We start from the raw sequence: 7,989 nt of genomic DNA on the forward strand, positions 1-7,989 counted from the left end.
ACGACCGGTGGGGGCGGTAGTGAGCAGGGCCGGCTCTGCTGAGAAGATCGGTGAGCCGAGTCCGGAGAAGAAAAGGCAAAGGCGAAGTGACATCCGGCCAAGCTCGCCATGTTGAGAAGGTAACGCAGTGAAGGCCCCGCCCAGCTGGGGGTGGAAGACGCACGTTGGAAGGAACGCGACCCACGGTCGGAAGCAGGGAGCGATGAGCGCTGAAGGCTCGAGAACAAGAACAGAAAGCGCGCTCGCTTCGGCAGCACGTGTCCTGAAATCGAAACGGTACGGGGAAGATTAGCAGGGCCCCTGCGCAAGGATGGCACGCAAATTCCTGAAGTGTTCCAAATAAATAAATGAATGAGTCAGAACAGGAAGTGGTTCTGGGCGTTTCAGTAATAATGACAAGCTGCCGGGAACGAGGGCTATGCAGGGGCTCATGGTGAGTTACGGAAGTTGTTACTAATCTGCTTTATGGTGAGAAGACAGAGATCGAGGTGCTGGCAGTGAAATGGAAAGTAAGGGGTGATTAAGGGGAAAGATTTGAAATTGAAGAATTGACAGGGAAAATAAGAACAAATGTGGTAGGCTGCTTCTCAGTGAGCTCCCAGTAACCCCTTTCTCTTGGGAGCCACCCTCCTGTGGGAGCTCCCTCCCCCCCCCAATGTGGGCTAGACCTAGTGACTCATTTCTAATGAACAGAATATGGCAGAGTAAGGGGACACTCTTATAAAGGAATGTGACTTCCATCTTGGGTGTTAGTAACCTCTGGGGAGACCCACATGACAATGAAATGATGTCCCTGGACCAGCCAGAGAGGACCAGAGAACGGTCAGCAATCCCATGAGTGAGGCTGGACATGAATGTGTCCCCCAATCCCCCACGTTCAGCTGTGAGATGACCACAGCCCTGGCCACAGCCTTGACTGCAGCCTTGTAGAGAACCTGGACCAGAGGGTACTGCTAGGCCACGCCTGGACTCCTGAGCCACAGGGACTGTGAATGGACCAAAGTGTGCTGTTTGAAGCCACTAAATCCAGGGGGCATTAGTTACACAGCAATGAAGAAAAAGTACGACAAGCTTACAAGATGAAAAATAACTTTCATCTCAAATATAGGACACAGTTTATTCAGTGTACATATTTAGGTATATGATTTTTCTGAAAATTAACCAAAGGGGGAATGAATAAAGAAATAGAAACATCAAAGCAAGGAAAGGAAGAGAGCCCACATCTAATAGAGAAAATGTTGTTGCACTTTAAGTACAGAAGACAGAGATCTCTCTTCCATGGGTAATGGCTCTCCCGTGTTAGCCATCTACTTGCTGTCTCCAGCATTATGCAGCGACATGTAACTGGACTGTGTTCAGAAAATTAAAATGACATATTCAAGGTAAATATCTAGGAACATTTCAGCCCTTAGGAAGTAGAAGAATATTCTATCTCCTGTCTACAATCCCCATATTTTCTAACAGACAGATAATGCAACTCATTCTGCTACGCATCAGCTAGTTAACTAGCAACGCCTTTTCCTCTGCTGATGAGTACAGGAGTTCTTTGAAAGAATTGCTTGTTTCAAAGAGGTCGAAGTGCAGAGTACAATGGTGGTTGCCAGGGGTTGGAGGCATGGGGCATGGGGAGAGGTTGGTCAAAGGATACATGGATAAGATGAGTGTGTTCTGAAGATCTATGTACAAGACGATGCTGTCAATAAGAATGGATTACTGTATACTTGAAACTGTTAAGAGAGAAATGCTCTCACCACAAGAAAAACAAATAACTATGTAGGTGATGGATATGTTTAATAACTTTGACTGTGGTAACGGTTTGACAGTGCATGCATATATCAAAACTTCCCATTGTGCACTGTAAATATACACAATCTTTACTTACACTTCGACAAAGCTAGGGTGGGAGAAGGAAACACTATTGTAAATCACAGCACACTTGAAGGAAAGAGGAACAGACACCTATTTCAACATGTAAGATCGTAACAGGAAGAAGAATGTGAGTTCCATGAAGGCAGGCATTTGCTTTGTTCTTGTCATAGTCCCAGGCCCTGGCTCATGTTAGATGGTCCCTAGTGGTGAGGTGAGTATAATTAATAATGGAGACGAATACTCAGGGTCCTTAAACATATGCGCAAAGCAAATACACTTTATCTTCTACGCAATTCTATATTAATTAGCACTCTTAGTTTATAAGCTTACTAACCACGTCTTGATGCGTGATTCTGTTATTCAAACTTTCAAGCCCATTGCCAGAAACCAAAGCTATGGGTCAGTGTGTTAGTGGTCCCCAGGGAAACAGGAGCAATGGGATACACGTGGTGGATAATTTCCCATGTCAGCTTGGCTAGACCAGGATGCTCAGATATTTGGTGAAATATTATTCTGTATATTCCTGTGAGGGTATTTTTGGATGAGACTGATATTTCAATGGATGAACATTGAGTAAAGCAGACTTCCCTCCGTAATGTGGGGGGTCGAGGGGGCTCATCCGAGCAGCTGAAGGCCTGAATGAAACAAAGGCTGATATCCCCCAAACAAGACATGCTTCTGTAGCAGACGGCTGCTGGCTTTAACTGCACCAGTGCCTCTTTCTTGGTCTCCAGCCTGCTGGTCCATTCTGCGGATGCTGGACTTGCTAGCCTCCACAATCTTGTGAGCAAACTCCTCAAAATAAATCTCTCTCTCCCCCCACATCCCCCTCCACATTGTATTGGTTCTGTTTTTCTGGAGAGAGCCTTAACACAGTGTGGATGTGTGTGTGCAGGTGCACATGCACATATACAGATTTTTTTTTTTTTAAATACCTTTTCTTTTTTTTTTAGAGATGGGGGTCTCACTATGTTGCCCAGACTGGTCTCGGATGGGCTCAAGCAATCCTCCCGCTATGGTTTCCCAAAGTACTGAGATTACACACATAAGCCACTGTGCCAAGCCTAAAGAGATATATTTTAAGGGAAGATCTGATTCTGCAGTTTAAGTCTGAAGGCCACCTGCTGACAGGCTCCCCTTTTCTCAGAGGGTGTTCCATTTTCTGTTAAGACCTTATTCCACTGACTGGATGAAGGCTGCCCACACAATGGAGGGGACTTGGCTTCCTCAAAGCCTACTGATTTAAATGTTAGTTTCTTTTTAAAATATCCTCACAGAAACATCTGGAATAAAGTCTGACCAAATATCTGGGTACAGTGATCCAGCCAAGTTGAGACATAAAATTAACCACCATGGCCTACACTTTTATCTTTTTGGCTGCAATTCTGTCAAAGACTTCTGCTCTTCATAACATCTCACTCACTAGCTCCACGAAGCCATATGATACAAACCTTGCCTGTGTAGCCTTCAGTTTTTTTCCAAAAGAAGTCTATTAAACGCTAGTCAAGTATCTTCTCCTCCAAGCTCAGTAGCTTGGGCCTTCAGCAGCTGTTCCCCATTCCCATCCATCTCCCTGAGCTACCTGGCATTCTTATCAGGACACTGGAGGAATCGCTCTATGTGCCTCTAAAGATTCAGCACCCAAACATGATAGAAATCACGGTGTTCACACCGTATCTATATATCTGCCCATCCCTTTAAATCATTCCAATAAAGCAGATTAGAAGCAGTAATAGGATTCAGCTGCTTGCTTTATACCATTGATGGTTCTGGTTTAAGGACCATCAATGGTATAAAGAAGGTAGCTGGGTCCTATTACTCAGCTGCTGAGTATAAAGAAGGGAAAATAGTTTGAGGATGCTAGACATCCAGCTAACATCCTCAAACCATTTTCCTTTAACTTCTAACCAAAATGCCAAGCAAATCAAGGGGGGCAAGGTTAACATTAACAACATAAGACAGACCACCTAATGTCAGAATGTGCATGGTGTTGGCGATAATAATAACAAAGATGAAGGTTGACTGAGAAAAATCTTGGCCAGAATTCAGCACATCCTACCTAAGAACACTCCATCAGAAACAGACCACTTGGAAAGGCTGAAAGTGCTTGTTTTCTGAAACTGAAGTACCTGTAGCAACTGATCCAAGGTTCTGGAGAATAAAATTAATAGAAGGAATCAAACTTGTGCTATTTTAGAAGGTTTCTTTAAGAACTCCATAGTGTGGCTGGGCGCAGCGGCTCACTCCTGTAATCCCAGCATTTTGGGAAGCCGAGGCAGGAGGATCACAGGGTCAGGAGTTCGCGACCAGCCTGGCCAATATGCTGAAACCCCGTCTCTACTAAAAGTACAAAAATTAGCCAGGCATGGTGGCGTGTGCCTGTAGTCCCAGCTACTTGGGAGGCTGAGGCAGGAGAATCGCTTGAACTCGGGAGGCGGAGGTTGCAGTGAGCCGAGATCGCACCACTGCACTCTAGCCTGGGAGACAGAGGGAGACTCCCCATCCCCCAAAAAAGGAACCCCATAGTCCAATTATGTGTATCCAGGACCCTATCCAGAAATGAGAGGAGGAAGTGCCTGCCCACTGGGAGTGTCAGCAGAGGGCGTTTGCTTCATTCTACTCTCAAAGACCCTCACATCTAACCTGTTCCCCCTGACATCCAGGCCTTTTCATCTGAGGTCAAAGTGCTATTGCCATGCAGCTTAGGCTTGCATGCAATAATGACTTGCTTATACATTTTTGTAAATGTGCACATAGGTCTAATTAATGATTTTCCTGTGGACAGGTGATAGACCTGTGCAGATTCTTTGAGTCATTTTTGTTTGGTTCATAGTTCATTCTGCAACATTCTAAACTCTTGCCAAGCTGCAGTGAGCAGGTTCTCTATTTGCCTTCTATCTACTAATCATCTTTCAGTGCTGTCTATCTCTTGTAGGATAGCACAGGATAACTTCCCTCAGCCAGTTGAAGCACCCTCTACACTTATGCATAAATCAGCTAATATTAGCCAGGTGTGGTGGTGTGCACCAGTAGCCCTAGCTATTTTAAAGGCTGAGACAGGAGGATTGTTTCAGCCCAGGAGGTCAAGTCTGCAATGAGCTATGATTATTGCACTGCATTCTAACCTGGGCAACAGGATGAGACCCCATCTCTTAAAGTCAGCTGTATGTCTGTATCCCCTTCCTCAATCCATGTCCGTATTATTGTTCTTTCCACACCAATTCTATTCCTGTCTTCCCTCCATCAGTCTCAAATTTTTAGAGCTTGCACAGACCAAATAGTAGAGTTATCTCTCTCTACTGTATTGCTATGGGAAAATGACAGAGGGTGGTTTCTTTCTCCCATTTCCAGTCCCATCTTTTCAGCACCTAGACAGCACCTACAAATCCTAGGATGAAAAGTGGAGAGTAACCTACATGGAATCTATGGAAAAGCTAGTATTTCAGAAAAAAAATAAATAGGGGATCATCTGGGAATCTCTACAAAAGAACATATCTCTGACAGTTATCTCTGTCAAGATACAGAAGAACATATCAAAAATTTCTTGGTATCCTAAAGATATTTTATTCTCTACTAATGTATTGGTTATCCATTGCTGCATAACAAATTGCTCCCAGCTTCATGGCTTCAAGCATCACCCATCTACTGCCTTGCACTTTGCAAGCATCAGGAATCAGGCTTAGCTGGGTCTTCCGCTTCAGCTCCCACAAGACAGCAATCATGATGTCAGCTAGCGGCATTCTCACTTGAGGCTCAAATGGGGAAGCATTTGCTCCCACGCTCAGGTGGTTAGTGGCATTCCTTCTCCTGTGGTTGCAGAATGGAGGTCCCGACCTGAGGCCACTTTCAGCTCCTAGCAGCTGTCTGTGGCTCTTGAGGATGCCTACAGTTCCTAGATGCTGCCCACAGCTGTGCACCACATGGGGCACCTACTTCATTGAGGCAGCAAGAAGAGTTTCTAGAATGCGTCAGCTAGCCAGCCAGAGTCTTCTAGAACATAGCATATCATGGAGCAAAACCCCAGCCCCTTCGCCGTACTCTGTTGGCTATACGGAAGACATAGGTCCCACCCACGCTCAAGGAGAGGGGATCATACAAGAATGTGAATACCAGAGGTTGTGGATTGGGGCTCCACCCTAGAGCAGGCCATTACCGTTAAAGAAGAGGAGAAAACTCATGAGCAGAGAAGCAACGTAAATGAAAACTTGGCATTATTAGATTTAAAAAGTAATTATGCTGCAAAAAATCAAATCAGTCGTGTGAAAAATAAAGTTTCCCAAGAATGCATATGAAATGACTGAAAAGAAGAAAACAAGTGAGAAAATGACAGATGATGTACAGAAAAGAGAGCCAATGTTTGAAAAAAAACTGGTGTTCCTTCAGAAAGCCGAGAACAAATGCAACAGAAGCAATAAGCAAAAATGATATGTATAATGTGTATGAAATTATATATGGATGTAAATTGAGATATTTAGATAGTAGAAGAACACTTTCCATGTATGAAGCTACACCTCTATTTCCAACTTAAAATGGTGCACCATATGCAAAGGAAAAATTGTGTTAAGGTAGGCATCCATCCTGGAAAAGAGTCCAAATGATAATGATAAGGATTGCACCCTGAGAAAGTAAGGCAGAAAACAAGCAGTTTCCTTTAGAGGATTAAGCTGACCTCATATTCCTCCTCCTGTAGCAATAAATGCCAAGGCACAGAGAATATTTTCTATAGACTTTTAGAGAGGAAAGGACTGATAAGCCATGAATTCATGACTAACTATCTTCTGTGTAAATGTTGGAGACAAACAAGAATGATGAAACAACCTTTACATCTCCCATAAAAACTGTCTTGAGAACCAAACTGAACAAAGAGCAACAGGAAACACATGAAAGAAGAATGGCAAGCTGTGGAATGAAAGAACAGTCACTGAGCCCAGGAAAGTGTATACACTAATATATAATTAACGTAACTAGTTCTAAAATAAAAGGTAAATATTAAATCTTTAAAGAAAGTACACAATGTTAAACATAATTTAACCTAAAACTACAGATTAAATTACAAAACCCAAAATGTCATATTCAAGTATCGACATATTACAAATCCATAATATTAGCCAGTTTGTGAGTAGCCCAAAACACAGTGGAATGGAATAGAAAACCAGCAACAGATTCGTGTTTTCCATAAGACAAAGAAACTAAGCATTTATGTGGAGAAATCTAAGTAAACAGGTTACCAAAATTTTCTCAAATATGGAAAACTTCAGTAGACCAAAGGCCTTGAAAAATTTTAAAAATAACAGGTCAAAAATTAACCTCCAGGAAGAAATGAGCAAATTCTACCAAAATCCTCATGGGATAGACATTTTTGTTAAGATAAAATTCACATAACATAAAATTCACCTTGTTAACTATTTGAAAGTGTACAACTCTGTTTTCACACATATCCACAATGTTCTACAACCATCACCACCAATTTCAGAACATTTCCATCACCCCAGAAACAATTAAGCATTAAACAGTCACTCCCCATTCCCTGTCCCACTAATCTACTTTCTGTCTCTATGTGTTTGCCCATTCTGAACATGTCACAGAAATACAATCCTATGCAGCTGACCCTTGAACGACATGGGGTTAGGGAAGCCAGCCTTTTGCACAGTTGAAAATCTTCATATAACTTTGGACTCTCCAAAGACTTAACTACTATTAGCCTACTGCTGACTGGAAGCCTTATGGATAACATAAACAGTTCATTAACATGTATTTGGAATGCTGTATGTATTAGATACTGTATTATACAATAAACTAGAGAAAAGAAAATGTTACTAAGAAACTGATCAGGGAGAAAAAATACATTTACCATTCATAAGTGAAAGTGAGTAGGCTGAGGAGGAGGAAGAGGAGGGGCTGCTCTTGCTGTCTCAGGGGTGGCAGAGGCACGAGAGTGGAGGGGTGGGAGGGGAGGCAGGAGAGGTGGCACACTCAGTGCAACTCGTATAGAAAAATATCCACTTATCAGTGGACATGCACATTTCAAACCCTTGTTGTTCAAGGCTCAGCTGTAATATGTGATCTTTTGTGTCTGGCTTCTTTCACTGAACATATTCAGTGTCCATCAGTAAACTGGCA

The 7,989-nt window shown here is 43.0% G+C and overlaps 1 non-coding gene across 1 annotated transcript; it reads left to right on the forward strand.

Annotated features, from left to right (window-relative positions):
- Positions 1 to 238: 238 nt before the first annotated feature.
- On the forward strand, positions 239 to 345 carry LOC119623961 (U6 spliceosomal RNA). Its single transcript, XR_005240063.1, has one exon. It is a non-coding gene; the product is annotated as a U6 spliceosomal RNA (small nuclear RNA).
- Positions 346 to 7,989: the final 7,644 nt, after the last annotated feature.

Source organism: Chlorocebus sabaeus, chromosome 7 (assembly GCF_047675955.1).
Source record: "Chlorocebus sabaeus isolate Y175 chromosome 7, mChlSab1.0.hap1, whole genome shotgun sequence".
Taxonomy (NCBI): Eukaryota; Metazoa; Chordata; class Mammalia; order Primates; family Cercopithecidae; genus Chlorocebus; species Chlorocebus sabaeus.